Raw genomic sequence first — 22,881 nt, forward strand, 5'->3', positions numbered from 1 at the left:
GCCAGCAGTATTCTCGATGTCTGAGTGAATATCCCCGTACATTTCAACTGCTTCCTCTCCTCTTTAGAACATAGAACACTACAATACAGTTCAGGCCCTTTGGCCCACAATGTTGTGCCGACCCTTTAGCCTACGCCAAGGTCAATCTGAAAATGTCTGAGTATGTGTGAGACAGACATTCAGTGGCCACTTTATTAGGTACACCTGCACACCTCGTTAATGCAAATATCTAATCAGCCAATTATGTGGCAGCAACTCAATGCATAAAAGCACACAGACATGGTCAAGAGGTTCAGCTGTTGCTCAGGCCAAACATCAGAATGGTGCAGAAATATAATATGTGTGACTTTGATCCTGAAATGATTGTTGGTGCCAGACAGGATGGTTTGAGTAACTGCTGATCTTCTGGGATTTTCATGCACAGCAGTCTCTAGAGCAGGGATTCCCAGCCTGGGGTCCATGGCACACTTGCTTAATGATCCATAGCATCAAAACGGTTGGAATCTGCGGAGAACGGTGTGAAAGACAAGATCCATTCAGTGGGCTGCAGTTCTGTGGGTGAAAATGCCTTGTTAATGAGAGAGGTCTGAGGAGAATGGCCAGACTGGTTCAAGTTGACAGGAAGACAGCTAACTCAAATAACCACATGTTACAACAGTGGTGTGCAGAAGAGCATCTCTGAACGCACAACATGTCAAACCTTGAAGTGGACAGGCCACAGCAGCAGAAGACTGACCACACTGGATAATCCTGATGAAGTAGTTACTGAATGTATTTGCTTGCTTTATCATTTACAAATTGTCTCACACCACCAGGTTCAGGACAGTTCCTTCCCTGCAACCATCATTTGGCATAGCCGACCTGCAGAGCACCTGCCCTAGCTCAGCAGTGGAGCACTGTGAACCACCTGGTGATAGGTACTGGGCAGCCAGGAACTTCTTCCCAGGGCGGAAATGGTTAATTTTAATGTGATTGGGGGAGTGTCAGAGGCAGGTTTTTACAGAGTGGTGGGTGTGTGGGAGGCCTTGCTGGAGGTGGATACACTGGGAACATTTAAGAGACTCTTATATAGGCACATTGATGATAGAAAAATGGAAATTGATGTGGGAGGAAAGGGTTAGATTGATCTTGGATTAGGTTAAAACATCACCGTTAGCTGTATTATTCCACGTCAGGGGTTCCCAGCCTTTTTTATGCCATGTACCCCGACTGTTAGCTGAGGGTTCCATGGAGCCCAACAAATGTTATGATGTACACTCAGTGATATTAAGCTGATTCAGTGATGGACAGCTGAGAAGGGAAGGGGTAAAAGTGGGGAATGGAAATTGTGAGAATGAGAGAGGAGGTGAGATTACTGGAAACTGGAGAAATCAGTTGAGGCTACCCATGCTGAATATGGTATGTTGTTCCTTCAACCTGTGTGTGGCCTCATTATGGCAGTCGAGGAGGCCAAGGACAATCATGTCAATGACAGAATGCCGAATAAGGTGTTACAGTTACAGAGAAAGTGCAGGTAGACAATAGATGCAAGGTCATAATCAGATATATAACTATGCAAAAGTCTTGGGCACATTCTTACATATAGCTATGGTGCCTAAGACTTTTGCACAGTACTGTAGTAATTTTATGTATTGCACTGTACTACTGCCACAAAAAACAGTTCATGACATACAGTATGTGAGTGATGATAAACCGGATTCTGATATGGGTCTCTATTGTGAACTGAGAGTAGGAAGGGGGCAGGGAGAGGGAAATCTTGGCTGGGAAAAGGAGAAGGATGTGGGAAACACCAGAGAGACATTCTGTAATGATCTGTAAGCCAGTTGTTTGGAATCAAATGAGCTTGCCTCGAGTCTCAGGGCTGGGTGTATCTGCACCTGCGCCACCCCAAATCCCCCTGTGACTGTCCCACACCCCTCTCGCGGAGCTTCACCCTCGTCACTCCCAATACCCTTTGCTCCCGCCAGATTTACAAACTCGCTCCCCTCTCCACATCGACAAATATAGCACTGCGCAAAAGTGTTAGGCACCCTAGCTATTTGTATATGCTTAAGAATTTTGTCAATATGTGACACCAGGTCTCCATTTTTATCATGTTGGAATTGGTCTTATTTGTCATATCTGTTCCAGGGCAGCTCACTCAGCCTCGGTCCCTACCTGACACTCGACTCTCACCTGTAGCTCCAAGTAGCTGTCTGCATGTGACAGTGGTCATGTCCCAGTACTCCACATCGACGGGTGGGCTGAACCAGGTGAGGGTAACCAGCGAGCATCCTACCCCAGTGAGGCCCTGCGTGTGAAGTCAGCTCTGGTGCTCTGGGCAAATGACACCTACAGTGAAATCCTAAGGCCAGGAAGCTGGCTCTGCAACGCTTTGTGCAGAGCGAAGGGCAGGACAAGACACAGATGAAGTCCTGGCCATCCACTATAACCCATAAAAACCCCAGTTCTGACGACCACTCGTACCACCAGGCCCAGACTTCCAAGATCAAGAGAGTGGGACATTCCCAGTGTAGTGGGTTTCCCACTTTAAAAACAATCCCGCCCAGGTCTCCTGTCATCGTCAGACATGATGGGCAACCAACCATTTGACTCATGTAATGACATACAGTGAAAAACTTGTCTTGCACATTGTTCATACAGATCAGATCATTACACAATGCACAATTACAGGTCTGTAGCCTGGTGTAGCATTCTCTGTGTTGCTTTTACGTAGTTCAGTCTAGTTTTTTGTACTGTATCATGTAACACCATGGTCCTCATTTTTACTGTGTACTGTACCAGCAGTTACGGTTGAAGTGACAATAAAAGTGACTTGACTTGAGGTAGGACAAGGTAGAACAATAACAGAATGCAGAATAAAGTGTCACAGTTACAGAGAAGGTGCAGCTAGACAATAAGGTGTTCAAATCATGAAGGCTGATTTGTGCTTGTGCGTACGGGCTGCACCGTAGCCCTGATTTTCACTTCTGCGTCGCTCTACGCCGTAGCGAGCATGCGTTTGTGTGCGCCAAAACGCTAGTTGGCGGTGGGGTTTCTAGGCCACTGTGTTGAGTTTCTTTGTGAGAGACACGGACGAGGAAATACATGTCAAACATTTTCGCATGTCGGCAGGTAGATTTGATGATTTGGTTTATCTATTTCGTATAGGTGTATGCACAGCCTACAAAAATGGCGGAGAAGAAGCAACCGGAAATGTGTAGGGGGAAATGTGATGCCACTGAGCGGACCAATCACAGTTGTTGCGGTCTGCGTTGCCACAACATGTGAGTGACTTTTCTGGGAAGGTGCGTCACCCTACGGCGTAGGGAACGCAACACCTACGGAGTAGATGAACTGCACAAGTATAAATCAGCCTTAACAAGGTTGATTGTGAGGTCAAGAGACAACCTTATCGTACTAGGGAACTATTCAAGAGTGATAACAGTGGAGTAGAAGCTGTCCTTGGGCCTGGTGGGACGTGCTTTCACTGATAACAGTGGGGTAGAAGCCGTCCTTGGGCCTGGTGGGACGTGCTCTCACTGATAACAGTGGGGTAGAAGCTGTCCTTGGGCCTGGTGGGACGTGCTTTCACTGATAACAGTGGGGTAGAAGCTGTCCTTGGGCCTGGTGGGACGTGCTTTCACTGATAACAGTGGGGTAGAAGCTGTCCTTGGGCCTGGTGGGACGTGCTTTCACTGATAACAGTGGGGTAGAAGCCGTCCTTGGGCCTGGTGGGACGTGCTCTCACTGATAACAGTGGGGTAGAAGCTGTCCTTGGGCCCGGTGGGACGTGCTTTCACTGATAACAGTGGAGTAGAAGCTGTCCTTGGGCCTGGTGGGACGTGCTCTCACTGATAACAGAGGCGTAGAAGCTGTCCTTGGGCCTGATGGGACGTGCTTTCACTGGTAACAGTGGGGTAGAAGCTGTCCTTGGGCCTGGTGGGACGTGCTTTCACTGATAACAGTGGGGTAGAAGCTGTCCTTGGGCCTGGTGGGACGTGCTTTCACTGATAACAGTGGGGTAGAAGCTGTCCTTGGGTCTGGTGGGACGTGCTTTCACTGATAACAGTGAGGTAGAAGCTGTCCTTGGGCCTGGTGGGACGTGCTTTTAGGCTTTTGTATCTTCTGCCCGATAGGAGAGGGGAGAAGAGAGAATGTCTGGGGCGGGTGGGGTCTTTGATTCTGCCGGCTGCTTTACTGAGACAGTGGGAAGTGTAGACAGAGTCCAGGGAGGGGAGGCTGGTTTCTGTGACGTGTCCACAACTCTCCTGTGGTCATTCAGAGAGCAGTTGTCGCACCGAGCCATGATACATCCAGATTGGATGGGGCATTGGTAAGGGTTGATAAGACATGCCAGAGTATTCGCAGTCTGTTGTGTCTAGGAATTGGGTAAGATTGAAGTGAATGGATAAAGGTGTTATGTGCTGGGCATCCTGTAGTGAATAATTATTCTGGCTTTTGCTTAAATAATCACACTTCTTCAACACCTTTAACGTGTCAAAATTGCTCAGTCCCTGAAGAACAAATATGCCAGATGGCAGGCTAAAAAAAATTACTAGGTTTTTATGATAATGTAGGGCATGGAACCTGACCCAGATCTGTGTAGCTATCAAGCAATTTAGCAGGACAGTTAATGAGAATTGGGTTTTATATAACTATTCCGAACTCACAGGAACTCAATCATACAAATGATTTTATGATGTACAAAAGGCATTGAACTGGGTGTAACTAATAGGAACTCCCTCCATTCCTCTAAATTGGCCACATTACCATCAGTGGCCACTTTATTAGGTCCCTCCATTACCTAATAACGTGATCTCTGACTGTGTTCGAGGTCTTCTGCTGTTCTAGCTCATCCACATCAAGATTTGATGTGTTTTGCATTCAGAGTTGCTGTTGTAACATGTGGTTATGAGAGTTCCTGTCAGCTTGAACCAGTCTGGCCATTCTCCTCTGACCTCTCTCTTTAACAAGGCATTTTCACCCACAGAACTGCCGCTCACTGGGTATCTTTTGTTTCTCACACCATTCTCTGTAAACTCCAGAGACTGTTGTGTGTGAAAACCCCAGGAGATGGGCAACTTCTGAGATACTCAAACCACCCTGTCTGGCACCAGCAATCACTCCATGTCAAAGTCACTTAGATCATATTTCTTCCGCATTTTGATGTTTGGTTTGAGCAAAAACTGAACCTCTGAACCGTGTCTGCTTGTTTTTGTGCATTCAGTTGCTGACAGATGATTGGCTCAAATGAGTAGGGTTACAGGTGTACGTTGAGGGTGTAGTCCTGGAACACTTCCCCATTCTGCACCATTTTCAGACCTCCTGGTCTTCCCTGTGAATCTGAGGGCTGCCCCGTCACGTCCAGACACTGTACCTGAATCCGAATGAGGGCTATTAGCACGAACGTATGCACGAACGTACATTGCAAGAGATAAAAATTACTATAAATTACAATAAGAATATATTTAAAATGGTGCAAAAAGAGAGCAAAATAGTGAGGTAGTGTTCATGGAATCTGATGGCAGAGGGGAAGAAGCTTTTCCTGAATCTTTGAGTATGCGTCTTCAGACTCCTGTATCTCCTCCTTGATGGTCGCAATGAGAAGGGGGCATGTCTTGGGTGATGGGGGTTCTTAATGATGGTTGCCATCATTTTGAGGGACATGCACTGCACTTGAAGATGTTCTCAGTGTTGTGTCCTGGCTGTCTATGTGATGCACAAGCCAGGGCAGTACAATATGGAGAGTGAGCTGTTACAAATGTCACAGGCTCCCCTCCACCCCCCCCCCCCGCCTCCACGCAGCCGATAAACCGAAAGGAACAGCAGAGACCAATACGATTTGGCACCGGCGGTGTCACAGGAGTTACCAGTCAGCATTGAACTCAATATCAGACTGCCTTAGGGACTCCAGCTCTTCCCTCAGGGTTTACTCCTGAAACCTTCCCCGTGAGTGGGTATAGCCGCAGGGTAGCAGAGTTTTCCTGCTCCTGGATGAGCTGCCAATGAGTCCCATCTGCCCGAAGCAATCGGCTTTAAGGCGCCAGTAACCCGCCGTTGCTCCTGCTCCCGTCAGTAGAATCGGTTCTGCCGGGCTCAGTAGCTCAGCCACACGTGACGGCTGGGAGTTGGACTTGGCTGTCAGATACTATTTGACATGCACTGGGAGCACTTAATAGGTAGTGGGAGCTTATTCCCTACTAGCTCCTATGACTACTTAAGGAATCAACAAACATATATGTGATTATATAAAAATATAAGCAAGCATAGGAAAGTTAAAGTACTAGAAAATGATCAATTCTACACCCTAACCCAACAGCCTCAACACTACGGATGTAGACAGGACGATACGTACCAAAAGTCAAGGGCCAACTCTTTGGCTGACATTGAGGGTTTTTCCTGAGCAATGAGGAACAAGCCAGGGATGTGCACACAGTGGCAACTTTACTACCTACATGAGGTACCTACCTAGGGGTACGTTTATGCTCTTCTGCTGCTGTAGCCCATCCACTTCAAGCTTCGACGTGTTGTACCATCGGAGATGCTCTTCTGTACCCCACTGTTGTAACTTGTGGTTATTTGAGTTACTGTCACCTTCCTGTCAGCTTGAACCATTCTCCTCTGACCTCTCTCCTTAACAAGGCGTTTTCACCCACAGCACTATCTCTCATTGGATATTTTTTGTTTTTTGCACCATGCTCTGTAAACTCCAGAGACTGTGTGGGTGAAAATCCCAGGAGATCAGCAGTTTCTGAGATACTCAAACCACCCTGTCTGACACCAACAATCATTCCAGGATCAAAGTCACTTGGATCACATTTCCTCCCCATTCTGGTGTTTGGTCTGATCAACAACTGAATCTCTTGACCATGTCTGCATGCATTGAGTTGCGGCCACATGATTGACTGATTAGATATTTGCATTAACATACAGGTGTGCACGATAAAGTGGCCACTGAGTGTTTCTTGTTCAAGGCAGAGATGTGGATGTGCTTTCTAACTGATCTCTGAGTTCATTGACAGTTGCAAATGACTCGAGTTTCGCTCTCTCAGTTTGCCATCTGCGCTCTCCATAAAGCTCTTGCCTTCTCATTCCCAGAATAGCCTTTCTCCCTCTGCATCATCAATTTTGTTTGATTCTCAGCCACCATGATGAAGTGCCTGTCCTGCAGCTTGTAGGCGCACACCTGAGTTGCTGACTCTACATGCCTTACCAGTTGGGAGATGATCAGGAGGATAGCGTTGGTTAGAATAGCAATGCAGCATTTGCAACATGTGTATCTTCTCCAGGGTGGAGTTAGACCAACAGCGCTGGGCAATGTTAAACTGGTCCATGCATCCATCTCAGCTAGGGCTTTTCAACTGGGGTCCGCAGACCCTTTGCTTAATTGCATTGATTCAAGGCATAGAAAGGGTTGGGAACACCTGTTAAAGAGGAAGAGACGCCAAAAAATCAAGGCCACCCTATTCTCAGAGTGTGTGAAAATGGAAAAGACCATAAGACTTAGGAGCAGAATTAGGCCATTCGGCCCATCGTCTGCCCTGCCATTTCATCATGGCTGATCTATTTCCCTCTCAACCCCATTCTCCTGCCTTCTCCCCATATCCTTTAATGCCCAGACTAATCAAGAAACTATCAACCTCTGGCTTAAATTCACCCAGTGATCTGGACTCCATAGCTGTCTGTGGCAGCAAATTCAACAGATTCACCACCCTCTAGCGAAAGAAATTACTCATCATCTCTGTTCTAATTTGAGACTGTGCCCTCTGGTCCTAGACTCCCCCTCCAAAGGAAATATCCTCTTCAAGCCCACTCTGTCTAGGCCTTTCAATATTCAATGTGTTTCAATTAGATCTCCTCTCATTGTTCTAAACAGTGAATATAGGCCCAGTGCCTTCATTTGATAAGCCTTTCATTCCTGGAATCATTGTCATGAACCTCCTCTGAACCACTGCAATTTCAACACGTCCTTTCTTAAATAAAGGGCCCAAAACTGCTCACAATTCTCAGTATGATCAACAACACAATAGATTCTGCAGATTGCAAGAACCTGTTGGACATTGGTAATGTAGATAACTGCAAGTTTGGTTCATTGGCGAGATGACGGTGAGGGAGCTGTGTTGCCTGAGATGTTGTGTGGACTCGACCCTCCTGCTACGGTGACACCTGTTGCTGTCGTTCAGGGGAGGACACGCCACAGGCAGTGTGGAAAGAACAGAAGCCTCCGTGGGCCAGCAGGAATCCTGGGGCTGGGCCTTCTCATCAGTACTGCCCTCTAGTGTTCGCTCTGTGGGCCAGCTGGAATCCTGGGGCTGGGCCTTCTCATCGGTACTGCCCTCTAGTGTTCGCTCTGTGGGCCAGCTGGAATCCTGGGGCTGGGCCTTCTCATCGGTACTGCCCTCTAGTGTTCGCTCTGTGGGCCAGCTGGAATCCTGGGGCTGGGCCTTCTCATCGGTACTGCCCTCTAGTGTTCGCTCTGTGGGCCAGCTGGAATCCTGGGGCTGGGCCTTCTCATCGGTACTGCCCTCTAGTGTTCGCTCTGTGGGCCAGCTGGAATCCTGGGGCTGGGCCTTCTCATCGGTACTGCCCTCTCGTGTTCGCTCTGTGGGCCAGCTGGAATCCTGGGGCTGGGCCTTCTCATCGGTACTGCCCTCTAGTGTTCGCTCTGTGGGCCAGCAGGAGTCCTGGGGCTGGGCCTTCATCGGTACTGCCCTCTAGTGTTCGCTCTGTGGCAGACCAGCTGGGCTGCATTCGTCTGTGTCTGCACTAGTGCATGAAGAGGAACTGCTGTGGACTTGTTCTTGTGGAAACATGGCTCCAGGACAACATCCCATACACCATTGGTCTTCAGGCCATGACATTCAGGGACTTGGGCTATATATTTTTCGTAACTGTGTTTTTCTGCTGTCGTAACTGTATGTGCCTTGTGCTGAGTGTGACTGTTAGTACTGTGTTTTGTACCTTGTACCACAGGAACACTGTTTCGTTTATCTGTATAAATGTGTATGGTTGAATGACAATTAAACTTGAACTTGAGATGCTAGAAATCTTGATCTCTATGTAAATGTACTCAGTAATGGGCAGGGCTTTGATCTGGAACGATGCCTACCAAACTCAAGTGTGCATTTACACACCAAGGTACTGGAGGCACTGTTAAACTGGTAGAGATGAGCGGAGTCTGCACTTCCACAGAAACATAACTTACCCAAGTGTCTCTTAGTGGGAGGGAAGATTCATCTTATTCTGGCTTCTTTCCCCTTCCTTTTCGGCCAAAATGTCCCCTTTATAGTCTCTGCCTGACCTGCTGAGTTCCTTCAGCATTTTGTGTGTGTACCTCTGGATTTCCTGCATCAGTGGAATCACTAGTGTTTAAGATTGACCTTAAAATTGGTTAAACAGTTGGCACAACATCTTGGGCTGAAGGACCTGTACTGTTCCATGTCCTATGTAACTCAGCAGGTCAGGCAGCATCTATGGAGGGGAATAAACAGTTGCTGTTTCGGACCGAGACCCTTCCTCAGGACTGGGAAGGAATAGGGCAGAAGGTGGGTGAGTGGAAGGAGGACAAACGAGAAGGTGACAGGTGAAGCCAGAAGCTTGGGGGGTGGGGGGTGGATGAAGTGAGAAGCTGGGAGCTGGTAGTGAAAGAGCTGAAGGGGTAACGAAGAAGGAATGTGATAGGAGAGAAGAGTGGATCATGGCACAAAGGGAAGGAGGGGAACCGGAGAGGAGGAACGGGCAGAATGAGGAGAAGAGGAGGGGTGAGAGAGGATCCGAATGGGGAATGGAAAAAGGAGAGAAAGGGGGTGGCAGATAGAGATTACCAGAAGCTGGAGAAATCGATGTTCATGCCATCAAGTTGGAGGCTACACAGATGGAGAGTGAGGTGTTACTCCTCCATCCTGAGCACGCCTCATCATGGCACCATGGACCTTAATGACCACCGCCCAGTAACTCCATCACCAAGTGCTTTGAGAGGCTGTCCTTGGCACTCATCACCTCCAATTTTCCAGACAGCTTCAAGCCAGTGCGATTTGCCTATCGCTAAAACAGATCTATTGCCCTACACTCACCTCTGGACTAAAGACACTTACGTTAGAGTTCTTTTATTGACCACAGCTCCATCTTCAATACTGAAATTCAAAGCAAATTCCTTACCATCTCTGAGAGTTACCACCGCCCTCTGCAACAGGCTCCTTCACTTCCTGTCCGACAGACCAACGTTGGTAGTCATAGACAGTACCTCCAGCATGATTATTCGAAACACCGGTACCCCACAAGGCTGCGTCCTCAGCCCCCAACTCTACTCCCTGTACAAGCACGACTGTACGGTCAGCTGAGAGCCACCATAGTGGGCCATATCTCAAATAACGATGCATTGCAGTACGGGAAGAAGATAGAGAGCCTAGACACTCCTTTTCTCCTCAATGTCTGCAAAACGAAAGAGCTGGATGTTGATTTCAGGAAGGGGAGAAGGAGTGCTGTACGTTCCCCTGTCCACATCAGTGATGCTGACATTGAGAGCATCACCTGTCCTGTACGTTCCCCTGTCCACATCAGTGATGCTGACATTGAGAGCATCACCTGTCCTGTACGTTCCCCTGTCCACATCAGTGATGCTGACATTGAGAGCATCACCTGTCCTGCTCCTGCTCCTGGTCCAACCATAATCATGCTCACCAACGTGCCCACTTCCTCAGGTGGTTAAGGAAATTAGGCATATCCCCACTGAATCTTAGGAACTTGTATTGATGTATCATAGAAAGCATTATAATTGGATGCATCACAGCTTGCTATGGCAAATTCTCAACATGTGACCACAAGATAACATCACAGAAACCAGCCTCCCCTCCCTGGACTCTGTCTATACTTCTCTCTGTCTCAGTAAAGCAACTGGCAGAATCAAAGACCCCACCCACCCCAGATATTCTCTCTTCCTCCTCTCCCATCAGGCAGAAGATACAAAAGCCTGAAAGCACGTCCCACCAGGCCCAAGGACAGCTTCTACCCCACTGTTATCAGTGAAAGCACGTCCCACCAGGCCCAAGGACAGCTTCTACCCCACTGTTATCAGTGAAAGCACATCCCACCAGGCCCAAGGACAGCTTCTACCCCACTGTTATCAGTGAAAGCATGTCCCACCAGGCCCAAGGACAGCTTCTTCCCCACTGTAATCAGTGAGAGCACGTCCCACCAGACCCAAGGACAGCTTCTATCCCACTGTTATCAGTAACAGCACGTCCCACCAGGCCCAAGGACAGCTTCTACCCCACTGTTATCAGTGAAAGCACGTCCCATCAGGCCCAAGGACAGCTTCTATCCCACTGTTATCAGTGAAAGCACATCCCACCAGGCCCAAGGACAGCTTCTACCCCACTGTTATCAGTGAAAGCACGTCCCATCAGGCCCAAGGACAGTTTCTACCCCACTGTTATCAGTGAAAGCACATCCCACCAGGCCCAAGGACAGATTCTACCCCACTGTTACCAGTGAGAGCACGTCCCACCAGGCCCAAGGACAGCTTCTACCCGACTGTTACCAGTGAGAGCACGTCCCACCAGGCCCAAGGACAGCTTCTACCCCACTGTTACCAGTGAAAGCACGTCCCACCAGGCCCAAGGACGGCTTCTACCCGACTGTTATCAGTGAGAGCACGTACCACCAGACCCAAGGACAGTTTCTACCCCACTGTTATCAGTGAAAGCACGTCCCACCAGGCCCAAGGACAGCTTCTACCCCACTGTTATCAGTGAAAGCACATCCCACCAGGCCCAAGGACAGCTTCTACCACACTGTTATCAGTGAAAGCACGTCCCACCAGGCCCAAGGACGGCTTCTACCCGACTGTTATCAGTGAGAGCACGTCCCACCAGACCCAAGGACAGTTTCTACCCCACTGTTATCAGTGAAAGCACGTCCCACCAGGCCCAAGGACAGCTTCTACCCCACTGTTATCAGTGAAAGCACATCCCACCAGGCCCAAGGACAGCTTCTACCCCACTGTTATCAGTGAAAACACGTCCCACCAGGCCCAAGGACAGCTTCTACCCCACTGTTATCAGTGAAAGCACATCCCACCAGGCCCAAGGACAGCTTCTACCACACTGTTATCAGTGAAAGCACGTCCCACCAGGCCCAAGGACAGCTTCTACCCCACTGTTATCAGTGAGAGCACATCCCACCAGGCCCAAGGACAGTTTCTACCCCACTGTTATCAGTGAAAGCACGTCCCACCAGGTCCAAGGACAGCTTCTACCCCACTGTTATCAGTGAGAGCACATCCCACCAGGCCCAAGGACAGCTTCTATTTCATTATTATCGGACTCTTCAATGGAACTCTGTAAACAAGATGGACTCTTGACCTCCAAATCTACCTCGTTGTGATCTTGCTCTTTATTGTAGAACACTTTTTTGGTAGCTTTTACACCTTATTCCATACTGCTTAATGATTTGATCTGTGGCAATAATATGCAAGACAAGGTTTACACCATATCTCAGTACAGGTAACAAAGAATTTTGCTGGAGTAAAGGGAATTACAGTGGTAGGAGTTAGCCAGAGGAAATTGGAAGGAGCTGCTGGCAGGGATGTCAGCAGAGCAGCAATGGTGTGAGTTTCTGTGGGAAAATGAGGAAAGTGCAAGATAGATGTATTCCAAGAACAAAGAAAAACTCAAATGGCAAAACGGTACAACCATGGCTGACAAGAATTCAAAGCTGATGTAAAAGCAAAAGAGAGGACATGCAACAAAGCAAAAATTAGCAGGAGGAAAGAGGCTTTTAAACACCTACAGAGAGCAACTAAAAGAATCATTAGGAGGCAAAAGATGAAATATGAAAGCAAGCTTCAACCAGTAGGAAGGTGAATAGAAAAAGCTTTTTCAAGTATATAAAAAACAGAAAGAGAGATGATAGTGGATATAGGAACGCTAGAAAATGAGATGGAGAAATAATAATGAGGGACAAGGAAATGGCAGATGGACTAAATGAGTATTTTATATCAGTCTTCACTTTTGAAGACACTGGCAGTGTGTCAGATGCTGAAGGGTGTGAGGGAAGAGAAGTGGGTGCAGTTACTATTACAAGGGAGAAGGTGCTCAAAAAGCTGAAAGACCGAAAGATGCATAAGTCACCCGGACCAGATGAACTGCTCCCTAGGGTTCTGAAAGAGGTAGCGTTAGAGATTGTGGAGGCATTAGTAATGATCTTTCAAAAATCATTGGACTCTGGCATGGTACCAGAGGACTGGAAATTGCAAACGTCACTTCATCCTTTAAGAAAGGAGGAATACAGCAGTGAAAGGAAATTTAAAGACCAGTTAGTCTGACCTCAGTGGTTGCGAAGATGTTGAAGTCGGTTGTTAAGGATGAGATTATGGATTGCTTGTTGACACAGGACAAGATAGAGCAAAGTCAACGTGGTTTCCTTAAGAAAGAATCTTGCCTGACGAACCTGTTGGATTCTTTGAGAGGATTACAAGTAGGATAGATAAAGGGGATGCAGTGGATATTGTATATTTGGATTTTCAGAAGGCCTTTGACAAGCTGCCATTCATGAGGCTGCATACCAATTAAGAGCCCATGGTATTGCAGGAAAGTTACTGGCGTGATTAGAGCTTTGGCTGATTGGAAGGAGGCAGTGAGTGGGAATAAAAGGATCCTTTTCTGGTTGGTTGCCGGTGACCAGTGGTGTTCTGTAGGGGTTGGTGTTGGGACCGCTTCTTTTTATGCTGTATATCAGTGATTTAGATGATGGAATAGATGGCTTTGTTGCCAAGTTCGCAGATGATGCAAAGATTGGTGGAGGGACAGGTAGTGTTGAGGAAACAGGTAGGATGCAGAAGGACTATGGGCAAGAAAGTGGCAAATCAAATACAGTGTTGGAAAATGCACGGTCATGCACATTGGTGGAAGAAATAAATGTGCAAACTATTTTCTAAATGGGGAGAAAATGTAAAAATCTGAGACGCAAAGGGACTTGGGATACAGAACATCCTAAAAGTTAATTTGCAGGTAGAGTCAGTGGTGAGGAAGGCAAATGCAATGTTAGCATTCATTTCAAGAGGTCTAGAAAATAAAAAAAAGATGTGCTGGTATTGGAGAGGTTTCAGAGGAGATTCACAAGGATGATTTTGGAAATGAAAGGGTTACCATTCAAGGAACATTTGATGGCCCTGGGGGTGTACTCGTTGGAATTTAGAAGGATTGGGGGGGGGGGGGATCTCAGTGAAATCTTTCGAATGTTGAAAGGCCTAGACAGAGTAGATGTGGAAAGGATGTTTCCCAGGGTGGGAGAGTCAGGACAAGAGGGCACAGCCTCGGGATAGAGGGGTGCTCATATAAAACAGAGATGTGGAGAAATTTCTTTTGCTATAGAGGGTGGTGAATTTGTGAAACTTGTTACTACATGCAGCTGTGGAGGTCAGATCATTGGGTGTATTTAAGATGGAGATTAATAGGTTCTTGATTGGTCACGGCATCAAAATTTACAGAGAAAAGGCCAGGGAGTTGGTCCTAGGAGGGGGGGAAGCGATCAGCCATGATTGAATGGTGGAGCAGACTCGGTGGGCCAAATGGCCTAATTCTGCTGCTATGACTTATGGTCTAATTAAAAAAAAACAATTCCATTACCGGTACCAATTTGGCATTGTAGGCTGAAGTCCCGTTCCTCTGCTGCACTGTTTTATGTTCAAAGGCTGCCGAGAAGAGTCTGGGACCAGAGGGCACAGCCTCAGAATAGAGCAGGGGTTCCCAGCCTGGGGTTCACAGACCCCTCGGTTAACGTCAGGGTCCAGGGCATAAAAGGAGCCCGGAACCCCTGGAGCAGAGGGACGTGCATCTTGAGGATAGAGATGAAGAGGGATTTCTTTGGCCAGAGGGTGGTGAATCTGTGGAATTCGTATTTAATATTTGGCCAAGTCATCGCGTATATTTAAAGTGAAGGTTGATAGCTTCTTGATTAATGAGAACATCAAAGGTCACAGAGAGAGGCAGGAGAATGGGGTTGAGGGGGATAATTAATTGGCCGTGATGGAATGGTGGATCAGACTCGATGAGGCAAATGGCCTAATTTTGCTCCTATGGTCTTTATTCATTTCTATAAATGCGGAGCAGACTTGATGGGCAAAATGGCCTGATTCTGCTCCTATATTTTGTGGCCTAAGCCTTGAGATTCACAGGATATCTAATGGTACGGAGTGAATTTGTGAAAACATCTTTAGCTGTGTTATGCATTACCTGACCGCAGGAGTTTAACGCTTTCATTCTATACCACAGATTGTCTCCATGGCAACCAGCACAAATGACATGAAATTAATGAATTTGAGTAAAATCAATGAGGTGTTCTATTCTCCAGAAGTGCCTGAATAAATTTGGAACGATCTTAGAACAATAATTTCTTTGTTGGAGCAATATCCTCATTCTCATATAGTAAATCCACTTGTGTGAAGTTTCTAGCTGTACAGGTTAATCCATACCTGTAATACAGATCAGTCCTGTAGAGAGACACTGAGTGATTACCAAAGTTCATAAATTCTGCCCCTTAAATTTGAGCAAATTCAATTTCTCCATTAAATGAGCAAAATAAATCTATTGATCTGACTTTTCCAATATCGCTTTTCCTGTTAAAAAGCTTATGTGATTGCACACTACACCAAAGTCTTCTCATCGTCGTGTACTGCCTAGCGTAACCCTTTACAACACCAGCTGTAAGATCATGGTTCAATGCTGCTGTTTGTAAGGAGTTTGCCCGTTCTCCTGTAACCGTGTGGATTTCCCCCTGGTACTCTGGTTTCCCCCCACATTTCAAAGACGTATGGGTTAGTAGGTTAATTGGGTGTAATTGGCCACCGTGGACTCGTTGGGTCAGAGATCCAGTTACCATGCTGTTTCTCTAAAAAAAAGAAGAAATTGCTCTTTTTGTAATGTAAAATTATTTCTTATTTTAAAATTTTGGTTTCCTCGCTCATCCCAAAGACATACAGGTTAGGGATAGTGAGCTGTGAGCATGCCAGGTTGGCACCAGAAACTCGGTTACACTTGTGGGGTGCCCCCAGCTCAATCCTCACTGGTTTGATTTGCTGCAAGTGACACATTTCACTGCATGTTTCGATGTGTACATGACAAACATACAGGAGCCTAGGGTCCCACACCACCAGGCTCAGTAACCCCTCAACCATCAGGCTCGAGAACCAGCGTGGTTAACTTCACTGACCCCAACACTGAACTGATTACAGAACCTACAGACTCACTTTCAATGTCTCTACAACTCATGTTCTCAGTTTTACTTTTTTAACTGTCTATCTATTTGTTTTTTTTTTGCATTTGTGCAATATGCCTTTAGCACATTGGTTGATTGTCTGTCATTGTTATTTATAGTTTTTTGTAAATTCTATTGTATTTCTTTATTTTCCTGTAAAAGCTTGCAAGTAAATGAATCTCAATAGTATATGATGACATACGTACTTCCATTATAAATTTACTTTGATCTTCAAGCTCTTACATTTCCAGTCCTGATGCAAACTCTCAGCCCAAAGCATTGACTATTTATTCATTCCCATAGATGCTGCTTGACCTGAGTTCCTCCAGCATTGTGTGTGGGTTGCTCTGGATTTCCAGCATCTGCAGAATCTCTTGTGTTTATGGTAAGTTAATCTTTTGATCTTCTTGAGATGCAAGCCATGACAGAAAAATTCCTTCAGTGATTGCACTCTGAATGATTGTAATGAGATAACCGTCCTTACCATCCACCCCGCAGTGGGATTGCTAACTACTCTATTATTGCCACCTGCACCAGTATCGAGTGAAAAGCTTTCTTTTGCACGCCATCCACAAATCATTTCACCACATCGAGGTCTTGGTGGCTGTCCATTGTGTCAGACGATGACAGGAAACCTGTGCGGGAGAGATTTTAAAGTTGAAAAGCCATTCCACTGGGGCAGTTCCACTCTCCGAACCTCAGGAATCCAGGTCCAGTGGTACGAACAAGCGTCACGAGCTGGGTCTTCCTTGCTGCAGTAGATGACCATGACATCTTCTGTGCCTTGGTCACCACAGAGCATTGCATGAGTGTCTTCCTATCCATTGGGTCTCACCCGCCCAGCCCACTGGAGCTGACTTTGCATACTAGGACAGGCATGTCCCTCTCTCACCGGCCCACCAGCAACCCTCACCGGCCCACCAGCAACCCTCACCTGTCAAAGCAGTGTACCAGGGTGTGGGGCCACTGTTCCATGCAAACAGCTACTTGGAACCACAGGTGAAATCTGAATGTCCGGTTTGGACTGAAAGTCAGTGAGCTGGCCTCGAGTGAACACGACAAGCCCCATCGCCAGAGATGATACCCCCACCCCCACCCCCGGATACCCCATGCACATCAAGGTAGTAGAAGATAAAACAATGACGGGATGTAGAATAATGTACTACAGTTACAAGGGAAGTGCAGTGCAGGCAGACAATAAGGGTAACGGCCACAATGAGATAGATAGTGAGGTCAGTCGTCCATTTTATGTACAACAAGTCTATTTAAGTGGGACAGAAACTACAGATCATAAACACGAGATTCTGCAGATGCTGGAAATCTCGTCAAGTCACTTTTATTGTCATTTCGACCATAACTGCTGGTACAGTGCATAGTAAAAATGAGACAATGTTTTTTCAGGACCATGGTGAAACATGACATAGTACAAAAACTAGACTGAACTACGTAAAAAAAAAAACAACTGCACTGTACGACAGACCTACCCAGGACTGCATAAAGTGCACAAAACGATGCAGGTATTACAATAAATAATAAACAGGACAATAGGGCAGTAAGATTGTCAGTCCAGGCTCTGGGTATTGAGGAGTCTGATGGCTTGGGGGGAAGAAACTGTTACATAGTCTGGTCGTGAGAGCCTGAATGCTTCGGTGCCTTTTCCCAGACGGCAGGAGGGCGAAGAGTTTGTATGAGGGGTGTGTGGGGTCCTTCATAATGCTGTTTGCTTTGTGGATGCAACGTGTAGTGTAAATGTCCATGATGGCGGGAAGAGAGACCCCGATGATCTTCTCAGCTGACCTCACTATCTGCTGCAGGGTTTTGCGATCCGAGATGGTGCAATTTCCGAACCAGGCAGTGATGCAGCTACTCAGGATGCTCTCAATACAACCCCTGTAGAATGTGATGAGGATGGGGGGTGGGAGATGGACTTCCCTCAGCCTGTGCAGAAATTAGAGATGCTGCTGGGCTTTCTTTGCTATGGAGCTGGTGTTGAGGGACCAGGTGAGATTCTCCGCCAGGTGAACACCAAGAAATTTGGTGCTCTTTACGATCTCTACCGAGCCGTCGATGTTCAGTAGGGAGTGGTCGCTCCGTACCCTTCTGAAGTCAACAACCATCTCTTTTGTTTTGTTCACATTCAGAGACAGGTTGTTGGCTCTGCACCAGTCTGTTAGCCACTGCACCCCCTCTCTGTAAGCTGACTCATTGTTCTTGCTGATGAGACCCACCACGGTCGTGTCATCAGCGAACTTGATTATGTGGTTCGAGCTGTGTGTTGCAGCACAGTCGTGTGTCAGCAGAGTGAACAGCAGTGGACTGAGCACATGTGCTCAGTGTGATGGTGTTGGAAATGCTGCTCCCGATCCGGACTGACTGAGGTCTCCCAGTCAGGAAGTCTAGGATCCAGTTGCAGAGGGAGGTGTTCAGGCCCAGTAGGCTCAGCTTCCCAATCAGTTTCTGAGGGGTGATTGTGTCTAGAGCAACACACACAAAATGATGGAGGATATCAGCAGGTCCAGCAGCGTCTGTGGAAAGGAAGTGGCAGAAGATGCCCTACAGACCCGTGGGACGTGCTTTCAGGCATTTGTATCTTCTGCCCGACGGGAGGGGGAATGGGGAGTGTGGGGTCTTTGATTCTGCCGGCTGCTTTACTGAGACAGTGAGGAGTGCAGACAGAGTCCGTGGAGGGGAGGCTGGTTTCTGTGACATGTCCACGACTCTCTGCAGTTTCCTGTGGTCACGGGCAGATAATAAAGTGCAAGATCATAATGCGGTAGGTTGTGAGGCCAAGTGTCTGTCTATCGTACTGGGGGACCGTTCAATAGCGTTATAACAGTGCGATAGGAGCTGTTGAGAGGTGTTTTCAGGTTTCTGTATCTTCTGCCCATTGGGAGACGGGGAAAGAGTGTGTCTGTCAAGGAAGGTATGCCGGGCACGTTGTATACATTAACATTTCAGAGCAGTGAATTTGATGCCTAATTAATCATTGTGCTTAAGTAGGCTGCAGATGCATCCTCGATATTGGGCCTGCTTGGTTTATCACCGTTATTCAAACTTCTTGGTAGAAAATTTAAATTTGGAATTTCCTAGGGAAATCTAATCTGGCAGCCTCGTGACTGTTATTGAAAGATAGGGGTTAGATTGTAATAGGGCAACACATCAGCATATTGCTTTACAGCACCCTAGGGGTTCAATTCCTGCCACTGTCTGTACCCCGTGACCGCGTGAGTTTTCTCCGGGGGCTCCGGTTTCCTCCCACATTTCAATGATGTATGGGTTAGGATTGTTAAATTGTGGGCATGCGATGTTGGCACGGGAATGTGTGGTGACTCTTGCAGGCTGCCCCCAGCACATCCTTGGACTATCCGAATCGTTGACACAAACGACACATTTTACTGAAGATTTCAATGTACGTGTGACAAAAAAAACTTACATTTATTGCAAATTCCACCCACTCCATGATGTACTTTTGGAATCTTGCTGTACACAGATTTTGTGGGTCTTTCTCTACACAACAGCAATGATTAATCTTGAGAACTTCCAGCATTAATTTAAGGTGCTTTAAGTGAACCAAGGAATTGAAAGGCGCGGTATGAATTCTATTTTCTTTCTAACATAAAAATCAACAATAAATCGTGTTGTTGTGTGCAGGCATTTTGCCAGGGATGTAAATTTTACTCCATCTAGCAAGAGCCTGTCACTGTCTGAGCAAGTCATGGTTGCCAGAACAGATCAGAAGATTCAACATTGTTCAATGTCGTTTCCAGTACACAAAATCTAATGAAATAATTGTTACTCCGGATCCGATTCAGCAGAAGTAATACATAATAAGTTAAAGAACACAATAGTAATTTTTAAAAAACACAATAATTATACAATACTGTGAAAAAGCCTTAGGTACACATATTTACAGCTGGGGTGCCTAATGCACAGTATTGTATTTGTCAACGCGGATCAGAGAGAGAGCTTGTAACGCTGCTGGGAGCAGACGATGTTGGGGATGGCAAGGGTGGGGCACCAGGGAAGATTGTGGGGCAGGTGGCAGAGAAGGAGCTCCAGGGGTTGGGGGGGGGGGGGTGACACCAGGCAAGGTCATTTGATTCCAAACTATTGGTTTATTGATCATTACAGAATGTCTCTCTGGTGCTTCCCGCTCCCTCCCCTCTCCCTTGCCCCTTTCCCCAACCATGAATCCCCTCTCCCTGCCCCCCTCCCACTCTGAGTCCGCAATAGAGACCCAGATCAGAATCAGGTTTATCATCACTCATATAGGTCATGAAATTTGGTTTTTTTGCAGCAGGAAGCACCAGAGACAAACACTCAAGTGCAAAAGACATCAATCTGTGCAAATACAAGGGAGAAAAAGATAATAAATAAATAATGAAGCAATAAATATCATGAACATGAGATGAAGAATCAACAAAAGCCATCCATTCAGTGATGGAATGAGTGATATCTCTACCTAACACGAGACGTTGGAGTAGAATTAGGCCATTCAGCCCATCGAGCCTGCTCAGCCATTCAATCATGGCTGATTTATTATCCCTCTCAATCCCATTCCCCTCCAAAGCTGCTGCCTGGCCTGACGAGTTCCTCCGGCATTTTGTGTGTCTTGTGCATCTCCTACCCTGCCTATGCCCTTCATACACCTTAAACCTCGCTCGGGTTCCTTGCTGACTTCCCCCTGCTTTATCCCTGTCGAGGTTGGAAACTAGGTCAGACAACTGTTAGGAGGCTGGTTCTTTAACATGGGTTGAAGGTGTTTGTTCTTGGGGGTTACATTTTCCAATCTCCGTCTCCTTTCCATGTCTGAGTGAGGGTAGATCCATAAGACATTGGAGCAGAATGAGGCCATTCAGCCTATTGAGTCTGCTCCACCATTGCATCATATTAACCCTCTCAACCCCGTAACCTCTGACACCCTGACAAACGAACCTGTCTGCCTCCATTTAAAATATACCCAGTAACTTGGTTGCCACTGTGAGCTGTGGCAGTGAATTCCAGAGATTCCCCACCCTCAGCTAAAGAAATTCCTCCTCATCTCTGTTCTAAGGGGACATCCTTCTGTTCTGAGGCTGTGCTCTCTGGTCCTAATCTCCCCCCACTATCAGAAACATCCCCTCCACATCTACTCTATCCAGGCCTTTCAACATTCAGCAGGTTTTGATGAGATACCCCCTCATTTTTTCTAACCCTAGCAAGTACAGGTCCAGAGCCATCAAACTCCTCTTGTGTTAACCCTTTCATTTCAGGGATCATTCTCGCGAACCTCCTTTTGGCCCTCTCCAATGACAACACATCTTTTCTTAGATAAGGGGCCTAAAACTGCACACAATGCCCCAAATGCTCGGACCGATCAATGCCTGATAAAGCCTCAGCATTACTATCTTGCTTTTATATTCTAGACTACCGGTCTGTTCAAAGGCATCCGAAAACACCTCCAACAGTCTGGACTTCGTCTGCTGACGGTTGAGCAAAGATGGTGTTTATATTCTTAGCACAGTGAATGTGGGAGATGTACAAGTTTGCCCTTGGCTGTGGGTTGTAGTTTATAACTGCCTCTGTCTCCAATCCCAATATAAAAGGCTGATCTGATCTCTCACTGCCTTCACACCCCAGTCTCGAGAGAGCCTGCTTGTTCAGTGAGTGGATGCACACAAAACTGTGCAGCAAAATATAAAAACATCAGACAGCCACAGGGAATCCATCTTGTATGGTGCCCAGTGAGGCAAGAGGGAGAAGACTCAGAGGAACTTGGAGGGGCAACGTTTTACACAAAGCTGTCCACACTCGGTGATCGCTTCAGTAGGTACAGGAAGTGGAACCCAGTGTGATCTTCTGTCAACGTAGCCCAGGTCGACATGTCGTGCGTTCAGAGATGCTCTACTCCACACCATTGTTGTAACATGTGGTTATTTGACTTACTGTCACCTTCCAATCTGTGCCAGCCTGGCCATTCTCCTCTGATCTCTCTCATTAACGAGATGTTTTCCCCCACACAACTGCCGCTCACTGGATGTTTTTTGTTTCTCGCACCATCCTCTGTAAACTCTAGAGACTGTTGTGCACGAAAACCCCAGCAGTTTCTGAGATACTCAAACCACCTTGTCTGGCTCCAACAATCACAAGCATTCCACAGTCACTTAGATCTCATCACCACCAAGCAACTCGCTGACAGGATAGTCCTGCATGGGCGTAGTATCCAGCAGTGACCCGTGATCGTAAAAAAACATTCAAGATAGACCTGTGATTGGACCCAGAGTGGCTGCTGCGTCTCAACACGCCACCATCTTAAGGCTGTTTTCAGAAAGATGCCGCCTACATACAAAGTCAGGAATCAAAAGGCAGTGCATGGTAGGACTAACGTTCTCAGTCACGTAGGTTTCAGTGTAAGAAGTATTGCAGGAAAGGCGGCTGAGCGCAGGGCAGGGATCAACACGTGTTTAGTGAGGGGCAGGACTGGCAGCTCAGTGTCCTGTGGGTCCGTTGTTTAACACAAACGCAAGCAGGCTTTTTCCACTGAGGTTGCGTGAGTCTAGAACTGGAGGTCCTGAGTGAAATACTTAAGGGGAGCCTGCGGGGGAACTTCATCACTCCGAGGTTGGTGAGAATATGAAACGAGCGCAAGTGGTGGATGCAGGGTTG

General features: G+C 47.0%; 1 protein-coding gene across 6 annotated transcripts in view; it reads left to right on the top strand.

Annotated features, from left to right (window-relative positions):
- Positions 1-22,881, top strand: part of ndst1b (N-deacetylase/N-sulfotransferase (heparan glucosaminyl) 1b) — a 216,851-nt gene that overhangs the window by 88,849 nt on the left and 105,121 nt on the right. For 5 of the 6 annotated variants that reach the window (XM_059990680.1, XM_059990674.1, XM_059990679.1 and 2 more), the window contains exon 3: positions 16,540-16,621. The exons of the other annotated variant lie outside the window; for it this stretch is intronic. The gene's annotated coding sequence lies outside the window, so the exon portion shown is untranslated. The remainder of the gene's footprint in view (positions 1-16,539; positions 16,622-22,881) is intronic. 6 annotated transcript variants of the gene reach the window in all.

Source organism: Hypanus sabinus, chromosome 15 (genome assembly GCF_030144855.1).
Source record: "Hypanus sabinus isolate sHypSab1 chromosome 15, sHypSab1.hap1, whole genome shotgun sequence".
NCBI classification, from domain to species: Eukaryota; Metazoa; Chordata; class Chondrichthyes; order Myliobatiformes; family Dasyatidae; genus Hypanus; species Hypanus sabinus.